At 44.2% G+C, this 17853-nt stretch overlaps 1 protein-coding gene across 12 annotated transcripts in view; it reads right to left on the bottom strand.

Annotated features, from left to right (window-relative positions):
* The window catches only part of LOC129557813 (uncharacterized), a 135254-nt gene that overhangs the window by 106696 nt on the left and 10705 nt on the right, over positions 1-17853 (bottom strand). For 9 of the 12 annotated variants that reach the window (XR_016039423.1, XR_016039424.1, XR_016039421.1 and 6 more), the window contains 2 exons: positions 9976-10101; positions 8997-9138 (listed from right to left, as the gene is read on the bottom strand). The exons of 2 other annotated variants lie outside the window; for them this stretch is intronic. The gene's annotated coding sequence lies outside the window, so the exon portion shown is untranslated. The remainder of the gene's footprint in view (positions 1-8996; positions 9139-9975; positions 10102-17853) is intronic. One more of the 12 variants, XR_016039422.1, reaches the window with a different exon arrangement.

The raw sequence follows: 17853 nt of genomic DNA, 5'->3' as shown, positions 1-17853 counted from the left end.
TGACTCCGTGGCAACCTGCTGTGTGGGGTCGACAGAGAATTACAAATACTTCAGCCACCGGGGCTGCTCCGGGTCACAGTTAGTTTTGGCCAGAGCCCACACTCACAAGAACACCATGTGAGAGCGTGCCAAGAACACAAAGGCGGTTCACTTTTTTCCCTAGAGATTTTAATTACAAAGTTATGGCCTCCAAAGTTATGGCCTCCATCTGACTGGACTATCTATTTAGCATGTACCCGAAAAGGAATGAGAACTTAGAGGTATTCCAATCGTGGTACCCACTCCACCATGTTCTCCTTGCTCTTGTTTCTGAAGTTAACTAGATACAAGGAAAATAACTTAAGGGAAAAAAACAAACAAAAAAAAACTGAGCAGATGCCTTCCAAATAGGAAATGCTCTCATCTCCTCTCAATTACTTTGGAAATTTCAATTACTGAATTCAATTATTTTGAAAGGTCTCCCTTCGCTTCAGCTTTGGACTACAGCAGGGTTAAAGCATCAGGGGAAGGACAGCAATGAAAAGGCTGCGTCTGTATAAGACACTCCCTGTAAGAGATTCTGTCATGGAGCATACAGTGAGGCGCAGGGGAGGGTGTCAGGAAAGAAAGGAAAGCGGACCTGAGCTGGTGCCTGAAGACCCTTCGGCGTCCTTCCAGGCAAATCCTCTTTACCAACTGCATCAGCTGACATTCAAAAATGGCTCAGTGGCCCATGGTAGAAATGATAGTATTTGGTTTTGTTTTTCCTGGTGGCTGTTTAAACAATAAAAAGAGAACCTCTACACACATCATACACACAAAATTACCCGGAGGAAAACAGTAAAACCACTATGATGTGTCTGAAAGAGGCTTCAATGGGGCAAAAGGCCAGCCCCCAAAATATGTACAGTATGCTTGATACCTAGATGTTTATGTTCATATAACTGCGTATGTACATATGCAATATTTTTAAAGAAAAAACTAGATTAAAAAAAAAACACACTTAAGACTGCATACTTTTGAGAAGTGGAAGCAGCACAAAGAAATTTAAACATCCAATGTGCATGTTGCCAGTATCTGAATCTTTTACAGAAGAGTGTCTTCATGTACTACACTTGAGTAATTAAAAAAAAATCTTCCAAATAAAACTCAAAACATTGCAGGAGAAACTAAGGGATTGACAGAGCACCTAGAACATGAAGAAACACAGTTAAATCACAGTCAGTAAAAAACAAACAAATCATCGTACGGAGAATCAAGAACCCTAGTTTAATAAGTGCAGGCTCTATTGCTAATGGGATTTCCAAGCCTGGGTGATCACTTCACTCCCTCTGGACCTCAGGTTCATCTGAAGGACTTAAAATCGTACAGCCCATGCCAGCTAAGCATTGCTGCTGCTGCTAAGTCACTTCAGTCATGTCTGACTCTGTGCGACCCCATAGACGGCAGCCCACCAGGCTCCACCGTCCCTGGGATTCTCCAGGCAAGAAGTTCAGTTCAGTTCAGTTCAGTCGCTCAGTCGTGTCCGACTCTCCGCGAACCCATGAATCACAGCACGCCAGGCCTCCCTGTTCATCACCAACTCCCGGAGTTCACTCAAACTCATGTCCACAGAGTCGGTGATGCCATCCAGCCATCTCATTCTCTGTCGTCCCCTTCTCCTCCCGCCCCCAACCTTTCCCAGCATCAGAGTCTTTTCCAGTGAGTCAACTCGTCGCATGAGGTGGCCAAAGTACTGCAGTTTCAGCTTTAGCATCAGTCCTTCCAATGAACACCCAGGATCGATCTCCCTTAGAATGGACTGGTTGGATCTCCTTGCGGTACAAGGGACTCTCAGGAGTCTTCTCCAACACCACAGTTCAAAAGCATCAATTCTTCGGTGATCAGCTTTCTTCACAGTCCAACTCTCACATCCATACATGACCACGGGAAAAACCATAGCCTTGACTAGACGGACCTTGGTTGGCAAACTAATGTCTCTGCTTTTTAATATTTTATCAAGGTTGGTCATAACTTTCTTTCCAAGGAGTAAGCGTCTTTTAATTTCATGGCTGCAATCAGCATCTGCAGTGATTTTGGAGCCCAAAAAAATTAACTCTGACACTGTTTCCACTGTTTTTCCATCTATTTCCCATGAAGTGATGGGACCAGATGCCATGATCTTTGTTTTCCCAATGTTGAGCTTCAAGCCAACCTTTTCACTCTCAAAGTAAAGTTACTGGAGCCCAAATCCCAGAGAATAGAGAGCTGTGTAAATAAAGGTGGCTAACAGGGTGGGGAGGGGTGGTGAAAGATCTGGATGGACCCTGAAATGGAAAAGTGTGTCCTGTCTACATCATGAGCCAAACCCGAGGTTGGCAAGCTACAGCCCACGGGCCAAGTCTGGTCCACCACCTGTTTCTGCAGGACCAGTGTGCTAAGAATGCATTTTACATTTTTAACAGTTGGGGGAAAAAAATCCAAAGAAGTATATTTTACAACATGTAAAATCACATGAAATTCAAATGGCTGTGTCCGTACTGTTATGGACACACAACTTCGGCCTTCATTCACAGACTGTCTGTGACTATTTTAGAGGGCCACCAGCAGGAAGTCAAAGACCACACCCAGAAAATCGGAAAATGTTACTACCTGGCCCTTACTTGGAAAAGTCTGTCCAGCCCGGATCTAAATGCTGAGTGTGACAGTCACGCGAACAGATACCATCCACACCACAAAGATGGAGTGCAGAGCCCAAGCTCAGGTCTGGGGCACAAAGTCTAGCTGAGATCCAAGTTGTGTCCTTCACCCAGTCACCATGCTCCAGCTTCCGCATGTATAACACGGGGACATTAACCAAGCCTCACAAGATGACTGTGAGAACTAGGTCATGAAAACACTTTGGAAATTAAGTGATCTGCAAAGTTATTCTTACTAAGCAATATCAAGCAACCCACACTTAAACTCTGGTTGAAAATGTGATGCAGAAAAGCTTCAGGAAATCTATTTCTCTGTGAAATGTGTTTCTAGAGGAAAGGACGCACGGAGGGAGGAACATCTCTAAGCCAGCTCTAGTGACATTAGGAAAGCCTCAGACAGAACCTGGTCTTCAGCTGAGCGCATACCAAGGCACAGCAACTTCAGAAACTAAAAGCACTTTCTGAAGGCCATAATCTATTTCTTCAACGCTTTAGAGGTTTATTTAGATACGGTGTAGTACACGAGTTTATCCTTTAAGGAAGACCTCACGGCACTTCACATGAGCCCCATTTTACTAATAAGGGCACAGAGGGGTACGGTTAAGATTCTAAGGTGCAGCACTGAGCCTAATTCAGTGACTGTGATAGAGGCAAAACAGCCATTACATCAATTAGGAACGAGCTTTCTAGCCGGAAAACAATCGCATCACAAGGTTTCAAAACAGCAAATGTACGGAACTCTTTCCTACTTTTTTCTTCCATCCAGGTATGGAAAAGAAAAAAAATAAAACCAAAGGTGGGCTTTGGATAGAAAAAAAATTTTTTTTTCTATGCAAAGGTAGCCACTGAATAGGAAAAAAAAAAAAAAGTTTTCGTACGAGCCCTGGGAGCAGAGTATTCAGTCAAACCAACACTCAGTCCTGCATCATGTGTAGAGCTGCCTCCTCCATAATGGCAATGGTAATAGGTAGCAGTCAGCACTTAAAAACACTTTCTGTATGCTTTATGAGGACTACCTCATTTAATCCTCAAAACAACCCAGCACTTGATCACCTCTTTACACATAATAAGTGGCAGAGCTCAAGCTGAATGCCTTACATGCTAGAGTATTCTATGCATTCCCTCCCCTGCTAAACCTACTGCCCAGCAAGAAACAGGAGAAAGGCAAGCGTTTATGCTACATTTGCCTTCAGGTCTTTAATACACATCAGCAAAAAGTAACAACAGACATAGGAAAAACTTTACATGAATGTCCACTCAGGACAGGATATGGAATTTGAAGCTTAGAATGTGAGCAGCTTAGGAGGGACAGGAAGAACTGGATCAAGAAAAGGAAAAGGAAAAAAAAAGGAAAAGACAAAATGAAAACACGAAAGAGCAGGCTGTGAAAGCAACCGAAAAATCCCCTTGATGTGGGAGGCAGGTGGGTCGTAAATAAATGCAAAAACAAAAGCAAGCATAAGTCTATACGAGACAGATATGCACACAGAGGGATGAAGATGACAGCAGACAGACAGCTAGTGAGCTCAAAGAAAGATGAGAGTCATCAAAGGGAAGGGAAAGGAAAATATTTGGGTTCCCTCTTAAAAAGGCAAGCAGCATCCGCTACCATCTTTGAAGACCTGTTACTTCTTTATATGTGAAAACTCACAGGAAATATACATGCATTTCTATTACATACACTTATAAATGTGGGTTGCATTCCATAAATAAAAGTGCTGGCTCTTGCATCTTTCATTGAAAGACTTTTCCATAAATATACAAAATCACATGCCGAAATAACTTCATCATGTCTGCATACTGAAGTCGGTCTGATAAAAAGGAAACGTGGGTGCGGGGATGCTGTATAACCAATTTATAACACCCTTTACATGCATGCATCACTACAGCAGTAAGTAGAAAGAGGATGAAAACAGTGGTCACACACATACACCCATCAGAAGTAGCAAGCAGAGGGAAAGATGCAAAGCACTAACAGCTGTATCAGTGGGACAGGTTTATACTCTTCACTACTGTTTATACTTGAAGTTACATTAAATACGTACACACATACACAAATACACATAAGACAACAATGTATATGTACACATATACTCATATACCCCTTTGCATATAAGATGCTAGAAATACTTAAAATATAAAAATAACTTATACTTAGCCACAAAAAAACAAAACCAATGCATAATCCTTCTCTATATTAATACTTCTCCCTTCACACTTAGTGTGAAATATCTATTTTAGCCATGCTAAGCTCCATGTTGGAAATTAAAAGCCCCAGGAGGCTAGGAGAGCTGTAACCTTCTATTTGCTCTCTCTTAATGAATCCTAAGAACTTAAAAAGGAGCTTCAAAATGAAAAGTGAAGGAGGAGTAGCCGAAAATATGAAATGCCCCCTATTAAACTAAACCTTCAGCCATTCCTTAAATTAACATTTGATATTCTAAAAGAGGTCCATGATTTAAACACTTCACTATCTTTCAGTTCAAGTATTATTATTCAAACTAAATCCTCAATCCTAAAAAGGGTAGTATTCTGAGTACAATAATGCACAGCAAATGAATAGAGTACCTAGACATCGAGAACCACTGACAGACTTCACTCATCATCAAGCTTTCAGAGACACAAAAAAATTTATTTTTGCTTCATCTCATGACAATGTGAAGCAAAATGTTTGCAAACAGCAAGTTTATTCCTTCTAATCCATAGCCTATAGGACTTCTTAATGACTCCTCCTAGCAACACTATAATCTAACACTCTCAGAAGGGCCGTGACTTTTCTGACACAGACTGAGGTCCTCGAGTGAAGACAAGCTGCAAGAAATCAGGTAGGAGAAAAGGAGAAAGGTGCCACTGACACATTTATCTGCCCAGCTCACACCTTCGGTGGAGCATCAGCAGCCAGTTAAACATGCAGTACTGAGATAATTCTGTCTCCATCCTTTTGACAATTTGCTTCACGCCTCATTTACCATGAAGAGTTAAAACATTTCAGTCAACCTTGAGAAAGCAATTCGATTGTTTTCCGCAGCAAAACGCACAACCTATTTCAACTACCCGGACACTGGTTAAAGTTCAAAGCTGTGACTCGGACAGAAATCAAGTACTTCCCTTCAAACGCTGCAGAAGACAAAAAAAATACTAACCAGTCTTACATTTATTTGCAGAGGATATAGAACAAAATCAAATCAAAATGCCCCTCACAGAGAGAATGGAGACATGTATATGTATGGCTGAGTCCCTGATGCTGTCTTCCTGAAACTATCACACTGTTAATCGGCTATACTCCAACATAAAATCAAAAGGTTTTTTAAAAATCCCCCCACGTGCTCGGGTCCAAACAGCAACAACACCTTTCCCGTGAAACACAGTGGCCGACACAGAAGCCCTCCCCGTCCTCTCTTCCTCAGGCAACTTGGCAGAAGCCTGGGCAGAACACTCCAAAACAAATTCTTTCTTGTATTGTTCCACTGGATTCTTTTATTTTTTTAATTGGGGATCATCACAATATATCTGTACTGCTGATAACGAAGACAGTTTTGAAAATGATTATTCAGGATCCTATTTACAGTCATCCAAAAATTCAAGAGGCTTACGTTTTGTACTTACTAACTGCAGTGCACACGATCATGTGTTTAAATTGTTTGAAAAACTATGAGGCCACCAGAGTTTCTGGAGCAGCACTGTCCAATAAAACTTTCTGCAACAATGGCAAAGTTCGAGTCTATGCTGTATTTGTGCTTTTAAGCATTTAAACTGTCACTGGTCCAACTGCAGAACTGAATTTTTTATTTTATTTAATTTTAATGTGAATAGCCACATATGGCTGCTGGCTACCAAATGGGACAGAGCAGTTCTAGAGAGTATTTTTAATGATAAAAAGGCTGTCAGCTGGAAAAAAGATGCTTCAGTCATGCTATGTACCCTGATGCTGAGTTTTCTCTTTTGGAAAGGGGAATGGTAAAGAAAACTCAACCAAGTATAAAGATCCACCTAGTCAAAGCTATCCTTTTTCCAGTAGTCATGTATGGATGTGAGAGTTAGACCATAACGAAGGTTAAGCACCAAAAGAATCGATGCTTTTGAACTGTGGTGTTGGAGAAGATTCTTGACAGTCCCTTGGACTGCAAGGAGATCCACCCAGTCCATCCTAAAGGAGATCAGTCCTGAGCGTTCGTTGGAAGGACCGATGCTGAAGCTGAAACTCCAATATTTTGGCTACCTGATGCAAAGAGATGATTCATTAGACAAGACCCTGATGCTGGGAAAGATTGAGGGCAGGAGGAGAAGGGGACAACAGAGGATGAGATGGCTGGATGGCCTCACCAACTCGATGGACATAAATTTGAGCAAGCTCTGGGAGTTGGTGATGGACAGGGAAGCCTGGCGTGCTTCAGTCCATGGGGTCGCAGAGTCAGATGTGACTGAGCGACTGAACAACAACAAAGATCCCCTTCACAGTCTCATCAAAAGAGAAATACACGTTAGTTCAAATCTGCTTCCTAACGGGGAGACATGTGTGCCACAGGGAAAGGGGGAGTCCCAGTTGAGGACACCAAGAAGAACACGAGATCTCCCGTGTCACCTACTCACTGTGTGACTTCTTGGAAGATTCTATTTTCTCTCTCTCTCTAACCAAATGATACCCGATCTGTGGAAAGGAGCTATCTTTCTTCATCAACTGTTCAATATCCTCATAGAATATCAAATGATGTGATTGCAATAAGCAAGAAAAAAAAAAAGCAACTATAATGACAGCTTCCACAATATAAATTGAGGCCACGCACTCAAATCTACTCATGCTAATAACTGCTGAGTGTAAATACAGACAGCACAGGATCTGAGAAGGCAGAAGGGACAGATGCCTGGGTTCATGCTGTGACTGTCCCATTTCTAGACTATGCCTTTGTTTACTCATCTGTAAAATGGGTACGACACAATAGTACTGAATTCATAGATAATTCACATATGGTTCTTAGCACAGTGCTTGACATCTCGTAACTGTTCAACAAAGTATATAATATATTACTAATTATTCAATACCTAATATTTCAGTAAAACAGAAAAGCAAATGAGGTTCCCTTTGAGGTTTTTACCTCAGGAGGGACTCAGACCTATAATCTGTAATAGTGAAGAGGGGATGGGTATGCGAGCTATAATTTAAAGAATGGTGTCGCTCTAAGTATATGGCAGAGGGTACACACCTGTCTTTCATTAACAATTTCATATCAGAGATAAACTTATACACACAGAGCAAACAGTTCCACAATTTTTAGTGGCCAATCCTGAATGCCAGATCTCAAATGCTAAGATTTCAGAGGGAATAACAAGAAAACGTTTAACAGCTGACACTCCTACTGACCACTGCCTTTGCCTAAGATTATCGCTGAAGCCAGAGCTGGTTTCCCCGATGAAACCATCTGCGTTTTAAGTCTCTCCACTCATTAAAGACACCTCCATCAGACCAGCTGACTTACTGCCTTGTGTTCACAAGCCAGCTTACCAAGGGTCTCAGGAGCTCTCAAGGATTAAGATCTCACCCAACAATGTGCAGCCCTCAAAAGGCAAACACCGAGTCCCGCCAATGGGGCCGGAGGAAGCGGGTGAGCCCTCCTATGCCCGGCAGAGCTGTGCCCAGTGTACTGGGAGGAGGAGAAGAGCAAGGGACATTAGGGAGGAGCAACCAGCACTGCCCTGGGCACAAAGACGGCAGCACAGCAGCGTGACTTTTCTACCCTGCTTTCAAGTTAGATTCTGGGGGGTTGGTTGGTTTTTTTAAACAAACACAATAGCCCCACTGCTCCTCCAACCATCCCAAAGCCTCCTTCCCCTTTCCTATTTGCTCCTCGGCCTCCCGCCTGCTCTCCCACAGGTCACCAACAAAAAAATGACCTGGATGCCAGCTCCCTTTCTTCCCCACCCGTCCCGCAAGGCTCGCCACAGCTGTGCCCGCCTGTCTCCGGGCAGCCTCTGTCCTCCGTGGCCTCTGAGGAGCCTGCTCCACCGCTTCCATCTCCCTGCACCGCTCTGGGGTTGCCTCCCTCTCACGCCTCAACACTAATGCTCCCCCAGAGTCCCTCAGCCACCCTCTCCTCACACCCGTGCTCCCGACAGCACTCACGAACCCCACTCTCCGCCGACACCCCTCGCTGAGAACCTGCGCTTACATTCCGGGCCCTGTCACCCTCCTCTACTCCAGATCCCTGTTTTCTCTCTGCTACAACCATCTCCATTTAGCTGTTTGGAACACATCGCAAACCCAGCATGTCCAAAACCACAGCCTGTTACTAAATATACAGGATGATTCAAAAGCAACTGAACACCTTCAAAAAGTTACCAGACCATGTGATTTTTCCCTGTGGAGTCAGATCCAGAACGCTGGGTTCGCACCGCCTCTTCCTCCCAGCTTGGAGGAAATGAAGACAGCACTGGGTCTGCCCTTGGCCACTTCATCCACAGACGGTGACGCTGTGTGATCACTGTCCTGGGACACAAGGGTGCATACCGAGCATTTGTAAGAGACTATAGAGGTAGTCACGATGGCTCCTTTACAAACTGATATACAGATATTCTTACGGGGCCTCATTACCACAAAAATGCTCGATTCTTTTGCCCTCCCCTGGGCTGCTCTTCACCCTAAAGAGTTACCACCCCGCTGTAGGTGAGTAAGGTCCTGCTATCTCTGGGGTTACATTTCCCTGGAAGACAGACCCTGCGGAAGCAGGGCTTCGGCCTTATTCACTGCTTACCCCGAGCACCTAACTCATCTGTCACACAGCACATGCAGGTGCACAACGGGTATCAGGATCTGGAGAAGACCCTGATGCTGGGAAACGCCGAGGGCAGGAGGAGAGGGGACGACAGAGGATGTGATGGCTGGATGGCATCACCAATTCGAGGGACAGGAGTCTGAGCAACCTCCGGGAGTTGGTGATGGACAGGGAGGCCTGGCGTGCTGCAGTCCATGGGGCCGCAAAGAGTCGCACACGACTGAGCGACTGAACCATGATGACAATCTGCTGATGAGTCGAGCGAGCATCTAAAGCAGCACAGTAGTGCCACTCGTGTCAAGGCTTCTGCCTGCTCCAGCCCTGGATGCCCACTCTTTCCGCGGGGTCTTCGGGGTTTGGAGAGTATCCCTCGCAATGTCCCCACCGCACAGACTCACTGCCTCTCCTACAGATTAGGGTCCGAAGCTCTCAGAGACACCAAGGCCTGTAAGGTTTGACCTGCTTCTCCCTGAGTCCCTGAGAAGGTTCAAGGGACCAGCCAGCACCGCCGGCCTCCTCCCTGTGTCCTGGCAGAACGCATGGCAGCTCACCTGTCGGCCTCAACGGGTGCTCACTTCACACGGCTCCCCATGCTGCATGACTCGCTTCTCCGCTCTGTCCTTTTACCGTGGCCGAAGGAAAGTTACTTCGGGGAACCCAGGAACTATCGTCTGTGCCTGAAAACAAGGCGGTAATGGTCTCAGCTGTTATGGAATGTTACGACTGCATGTGAAAATCCCAGAACTAGACGAACCATACATTCCTACAGAAATTCTCTGAAAAGGATGAGCACAGACAGGTGTCCGCTTTCTGGGCAAAAGATACCTCACGTCGTAATGAGCAAGATGAACATGTAGATGCGCCCTCCCCCTGAGAAGCGTGAAGAACCAAACAAAATTAAAGGTCCAGTCTTAGAGAAAAGGATGCACCTGTGACATATGGCAACAAGGCTAAAAAATCAGGTTACGGGTTTTGTTTTGGTCTTTTCTGTTTTAGTTTTTCCTTTCTGTGGGTTCCTACAAATAGGCTGTTAATTCATTTGCTTGAGATGGGTTAGGGACAGTCAGCATTAACTTCAAAAACTATAAATCCATGAACCGTAGTAGTGATATATTACTATAAATGATAAAACAAAATATCATTAGAAAATAGGAAACAAGAGACAGGAAACCCTTCATTTAATTCTAAGCTAAAAACAGCATTGTGAAGGTACGTCATTTGGAAATATTCTCAGCCTCAGGTTTGGGAACAAGCGAGAGGTAAGGAAAACACAAGCTGAAAACCCAGGAAACAGACAGGCACAGCCAGGATTGTGATCTTTCCTAATTCTCAAAACTCTGCAGCCACTGGTTAAGTGAAATTCAACTTACATCAGTTGTCTAAAAGAAGGTCTGAGCCAAACTCATTTCTTCCCAAAGCTGTGAGATTTGGCTTTATTGACAGATCTTAAAAGAGAGGAATATGTGGTGACATGAAAATTCCCCAGTACTGTACCTTACCATTAGACGTAGCTAGCAAGAGAAAGACTGAAAATGTCTCAGGACCCATCGCAACATCCTGGCCAGCCTAGAAGTTCCTCGACCGAGTACGTAACAAACCGAAATGAGGACCTGACTGGGTCCAGTGATGGAGTGCTCTTTACAGCTTCCCAGCATCAATGACTCCAACTCCAGAATGGCTCCGTGGCAAGAGCAAGAACAGAAATAATCACGAGTCTGTGTCATGATACAACCTCGCCAAAAAATTAGAGGATTTTTCTGCCTTATATTTATTCTTTTAACTATACATCAACACCCTGATGAATTTAAGATATGCTCACTTGGGAGTTTGTCTTATAACTGTCACCACCTCAGGAGTTCCCTCTGGGCACATAATGCCGTTCAGTCTGAATGACTGTTTCACTCTAGAATTCTCTCCTCCAGCTGCCTCTACTGTCCCTTTTCTCCCGTCTCCTGGTCTCCGTTTGTCACCTGTCCTCTCCTCAACATTCTTGGACTTACAGATTTCTAGACTCCTAACGCCAAGGCACCCTGAGATGCTGTCCAGCACACTCCTCTCTTCTCTTCTCCAAAACCATTCACTGAGCGCATATTAGCAGACACTGCTCTACACACGGGTCCATCTCCTCCCCGCCCCACCCTTCAGTTACAGTCACGTGTGAACAACCCCGGACGGAAGAGCAGCTGTGCTCCGCTTTAAATGTCAACAGACCGGGTCACAGCCTCCCTCGATAACTCAACTTAAAGCAGTGACCCAGATCATGGGACAGAGCTTCCCCCAACAGGCGGGTGTAAATTAATGTTCAGTGTCACCATCAGAAAAATTCCATAGCCATCACATGCCCTTGGACCAGATTCCTTCCTCTCCTTTGTCTGGTATGACTCTGGGGCCAAAAATCACTAAAAGCTCCTCAATTCTAAGAAGGAAATTCTACACATCTTAATGGTGATGCCGTCTGTTTATTTAAACTTTACCTCTAGCTTGTTGATGACCAGTGGGTGGCAGAAATGTGGGTGCACAGGCCATTCCAAGACTAAGGGCCTGTGAATCCCAGGAGAGGGGCCTGGGGACCTTGTCCACCTCCCTGGGCTAAATCTGACCAAAAACTAGGTTTGAGAACGTCTCCTTCACTTGAGAGAATGTAGGCTCTAGCATCAGACAAAAATTGGGTATTGAAGAAACTTTTTTTTTTTTTTACATTTGAATAGAAAATTTATTATTTTCATTTTCCAAGTGGTTTCTTTTTCTATCGGGGGTAAAAAAAAGAAATCTTAAGGACAGTTGTCACTTGCTGTCAAATTGAGGGCAGTCTTTCTCTGGTGGTTTAGTCGCTAAGTCACGTCCGACTCTTGCGACCCCATGGACTGTAGCCTGCCAGGCTCCTCTGTCCATGAATTCTCCAGGCAAGAATACTGGAGTGGGCTGCCATTTCACTCTCCATGAAGAAACTTAATTCTACCAGTTTACTTGTCTATGAAACAGGAAGACTGGGGAGGAAAGCAATTACTCTATGCAACATGCCTGGCACACAGAGCAGGTGTTCAAACACAGCAGTGATCTTATTAGCTCACTATTACTTAACTCTTAAAAAATCTTTCTCTGAATCTGAATGTGTCCATTTGGGAGGCCGAGAGTGGAAAGCAGAGTGTCTGTAAGAGTTTTGTCAATTATGCCTGACCGGAATGAGAGGCTGATTTCATATGTCCCTATGATACAGTCTTACACAAGCCACCATTGTGGTTTTTTTAAAAAAGGAGAAATCACTCAAGATTTGGCTGCGGACTCACTACCACCTTGCCATTTCTCCTGCTTTGCGGGAGCCCAGCAGGCCACTCCCCAGGAAGGCCACTCGCGCGGGCCCACGCTGACCTCAGTCACATGACTGCCCTGCTCCTCCTCACCTCCACCCTTGCATCGATCTGACGCTGTGGGTGCAGGTGATGCTCCATCTTCCCAACTGCACGTCAAGATGCGGGTCAGACACGAGTCCTGCCATCCTCCATGGACCATCCCTCCCGATGTCTGACATGTTAACAAAAAGGCCCCATATCCTGCATGATCATGACCAGGAACTTTTCCCAATTTTTTGGTTTAGTCCTCGTTTGGAAAAGAAGCAAGACTTCCTCAAGTTACAGGAGAATTTTCCTTCGCTCTTGGTCTACTGTGTCCATTAAGCGTATTCCCCACACAGATGTCCTCTTCTGCACCCCATGGAGAGAGCTGGGTATCAACAACGCCTCCCACGGAGCCCATAACAGATGCTCTGACCCGTAACATTTCACAGGCTCCAATGTACACAGGAAAGGCTGTGCTCTGAAAGTGACACAAGAGCACTCATACATTTCAGACTGCCCTCATCATCCCCTCCTTCTCCTAAGAAACTTGCTGCAGTCAGTCTGTGGGGCCGCTAAGGGTCGGACACGACTGAGCGACTTCACTTTCACTTTTCCCTTTCACACACTGGAGAAGGAAATGGCAACCCACTCCAGTGTTCTTGCCTGGAGAATCCCAGGGACGGGGAAGCCTGGTGGGCTTCCGTCTATGGGGTCACACAGAGTCGGACATGACTGAAGTGCCTTAGCGGCAGCAGCAGCAGAGTTCTTCTAAGAGCTTTCCTTCTCAATATCACATCAACCCAAGCGAGTGTTGTGACTATTATTTACACTGAATCTGACTTTAATGTCAAGTATTCTTACTAACAGAGCAAAGGTAAACATCCTTTACATCTAGGTTTGTCTAATAAAAATCCTCAAATTCACTGTTCGTTCCTTTCATTCATCATAAAACTGAAGAAGGACTCTCAAGTGATTAAAGCTACATCTATGACTATTGATTCATTTCAAACTTCATGCTGATTCCTCCAGACACAGGCGATACAGTCCAGTGACTTCTACTTTTCAAAGACTCAGCTAAATTAACTATATTTAAGCCCATGCTTGCCTACAAAAATAAAATTACTTAACTCTCGACTAGTATCAAGAAATACACAAAAATTCAAAAAAAGGCTTCAAAAATTTAGGTTGGAAGAGAAAGGGTCAAGTCAAAACTAATTAGAAATGCCCATAATGACAATTTCCTTTTTTAAAAGGACGTTGTTCCAAAACTCCCACGTTTATTTCCCTCTCTCTGTGTAAGCACTGCTTTTCAGATCCTTCACATCAGCACATTATCCACACCACAGACAGTTTCATCCTTGACAAGGAGGTAAGCCTGCCTGCCTCCCTGTGTTATGTTATCTGTCCACGTTCCATTTGAATCCAGTTTCCTTGCATTACCTCTGCCCAGGTCAGGGATGAATGGCTGTCAAATTCCCAGTGGAATAAAAAGAAAAACCCTTTCTTCCTGAGGCAACAAGTTTCAATTCACAGAGCACATGGGTAATCTACATATGTGAAGGTCACGGCACTTCAGTCAAAGTGGTTAAGAATGGAACTGCTCACTTAAGGGGTTGTCTTAAACATCTTGACATGATGCCCAACAAGTAAGAATGCTGAAAAGCAATAGATAGCTTCTGGCAGCAGCAAGGGGAAAAATATTTCGATCCTGTGACGTGGTATACACTACCTAGTTTACTGCATGTAAGAAACTTTGAAGTCCCTAAAAAATACCACACATGCAAATCAAATCCAGATTTCAGCTTTACCAGGTGAGCCAGGCTAGTACATCTCCCTCTTCACAAGATGCATTTATGTGAAATTTCTAGACACATGGACAGTAAAACTCACCACACTGGATGACCAGTTGGCTCAAATAGCTGATTACAACCTTTTATTGCATTAGTTTTTCAAAGAACCGAAAAACATCAAGAAAAGGTATTTACACTGAGAAAGCACATTCCTTCAAGTTATCCGAATGTAACTGTCTTAAAATCCATCTTCTCCCTCCATTCTTCTCTCTCTCTTCACTAATAATAGAGCAGCATGGAAAATTACAGGATCTTCATACCCAGTAAAAGACAAAACACAAAACTGCTTCTCATGTTCTATTGTCACTAATGCACCGCTGAACACAAGTGAAACACTCTGAGAACGCCCGCATGTCTGACGAGTGTCTCCGGGAGGAAGAGGACACAGGCCTGCCGCTCACCTCGGGCACCGGGTGCAGAACCGGGAGCTGCCGGGTGCCCGCGGAGCACGCCTCCGCCCCCAGCAGGCGGGCGGCCGCACGGCCTCCAGAGCCCCGGCTGTCCAGCCTCGGGGAAGCGGGGAGCTGGCGCCAAAAGTGGGAAAGGAAAGGGCTTCAAGCCCCACAGCCTTGCAACAAACACGACAACAATTTGTTTTAACTCGTCAACAGCTAAACGACTTGTTTAAAACCCAGAGAAAATCGGAAGCAAAAGATCCATTTCTCCAACTTGCACATTGTCTGCCTACCACCAAATTACCTTCAACTCGAAATTTAGACTGCTTATGAGGCCAGTCTATAAACAGCATAATTCAGTCCATATTTCTAGTCAAATGGAATAGTAAGTAAAATAAAAATATCCCACAAGCTATCTTTATTTACTTGACTTGCCGATGTTCATTTAGCAATTTAAGAATACTCCTCTATGCTAAACAATGAACACCATAATGTGTAACTATTTCCCCAGGTTCTCTGATACCTTTTTAACTAATACAGTGTCCCTACACCAACGTCATTAAATGTTCGTTGATAGTGGTCAAATTAAATGTTCAAATTACTGATCTTCCGAATTTATATTTCCTTACCAGGAAATACATGACTGCAAAATACAGGGGAAAACTACAGGTGACATTTTAAAAATGTGATCAACTGCTTCAAAACCTTTCCTAAACTCCTGGCAAAGGAATGACATACTGGGCAATAAAAAACTGACACTGTCTGGGTTAGAAATAAGCTTCAAATAGTAACCTATTTGTTCTGAGAGGAAAGACTAATAGGCTCTTAAACTGACTAATACAGAATCACACCTAGCTCATTTCAGTTCCTTATCATGCATCCCTACCCTTGACAGGTAGTACACCAGTGTATCGTCAAATCGACTTTTCCCAAGAATGCCATGACTAAGAATTCCTTCCCATCTCTTTGCAATGAAGAAGCTACAAGCCTTAGAGAGGTGAACAGAGGTAGTAAATGCCCAGCCTTCAGGTTCTCCAACCTGCACTCCTTTGACTTCGCCCCTTGCTTTCATCCCCACACCTATTCACGTGGTCAACTTCTGATCCTCAAACGGATCTTAGCTTACTAGACCTGCTGTAAGGCAGAGCCTTCCTGCTCTGACCCCATGCCAACCTGGTCTGCAAGGTACCCCTCTAACAGCTCAACTCACCCCACCTAAACCGTGTACACTGTATTGTGTAGCATGCATACCTGTCTTTGGTCTCCGCTAAAGACCAGGACTAGCTAAAGGCCAAGACTTCTCATCAAAGGATCCAACACACAGCCAAGTACCCAGTTGCTGCTGCTGCTTCTAAGTCGCTTCAGTCGTGTCCGACTCTGTGCGACCCCATAGATGGCAGCCCACCAGGCTCCGCCATCCCTGGGACTCTCCAGGCAAGAACACTGGAGTGGGTTGCCATTTCCTTCTCCAATGTGTGAAAGTGAAAAGCGAAAGTGAAGTCGCTCAGTCTTGTCCGACTAGTAGCGACCCATGGACTGTAGCCCACCAGGCTCCTCTGTCCATGGGATTTTCTAGGCAAAAGTACTGGAGTGGCTTGCCATTGCCTTCTCCGAAGTACCCAGTAGGCCCTGCAAAAACAGCAGCCTGGCGCTCCAGCTCTCACCACACTGACATAAATCGATAGTCCCAAAGCCCCGACATTTTGAAGGCTGTTCAGGGAAGGTCAATGAGCTGAATTTTAAATCCTTCATGGTATTGATATTACAAAGTCGTTTCTTTAGCAGAGAAAAAAATCACTGTATGATACCCAAAATAACATCCAAACTAAGATCACTTTCTCAGCGTTGTGGCGCCTAAGAACCACCTCCAAGTGTACTGACTTTCCACATCAAATAACGAAATGTATAATAACACACGCAACAGGAAATTTTCCATTTGGATACATTATCATCTACTCTTCAAATAAGATGATGCACTCTGACAGATACAGTCTTTCTGCAGAGAACTGCAGAAGAATAATGTAGCCATTCATTTTAATTTCCACTCTGTAAGACATCAGGGGTTTCTGATAATTCACCAGAGAAAATTATGGATCATCTGTCATATTTACTCTTTGTATCTTAAGCAACGAGTGGTGCTGCTTAAGTATTTGTTCATCATAGAATTAAATTTTGTCTCTGGTACTTTTTAAAATCTCAGCATAAAAAAGAAAAGTTGCTCTTCTCTGCATATTTGAGGCAGTCCCTTGGCATTCTCAGATTTTACATTCCCGGTTGTGACTCTCTGAAGGCAGTCCAAAACTTCCGAGATATGTAAATTATAATCTGGCTAAGGACCAAATCTGAATCTTACAGAAGTGAAGCTGAAGCAGGTACAGAAGCAAGTTACTTAACTGATGAGAGACCAAAGCTTATCACTCAGAACGTCAGGGAAGCTAATTTTAAATTTTTGAAACTTTCTTCCTTTGCAAAAAAGTACTTCCGCTAGAGAGACAGTCTTTTCTGCAGACCATTAAAGTGGAAAGGCCTAAGAGGCAGAAGAAAAAGAAGTGACTCTTGGCCAGAGAACAGAATTTCCTAATACACAGGATGAGTATCGAAGGGGTCAGTGGCTTGGCTCTAAAGGCATCGGTCTCCCATGGGCTCTACTGGTAAACCAAAACCAGGTTCATGTAACTGTTTACAAGAGTCCAATCAGTACATAACTACATTTTGTGAGGGAAATGACTCTGGAATTCACAAAATCTGTACATTTGCACTGGGCTCAGTTGATATTCTCCGAACATGTCTGGGATCTAGCGTTGTTTCATAAGATATTCAGTGGTGCATAACTGATTCGGCAGTACATT

The sequence above is a fragment of the Moschus berezovskii genome, chromosome 17, assembly GCF_049115385.1.
Source record: "Moschus berezovskii isolate FMDL1 chromosome 17, NW_MosBer_1.0, whole genome shotgun sequence".
Taxonomy (NCBI): Eukaryota; Metazoa; Chordata; class Mammalia; order Artiodactyla; family Moschidae; genus Moschus; species Moschus berezovskii.
Note: the sequence above shows the minus strand (reverse complement) of the source record. Positions and strands in the feature narration are given on the sequence as shown.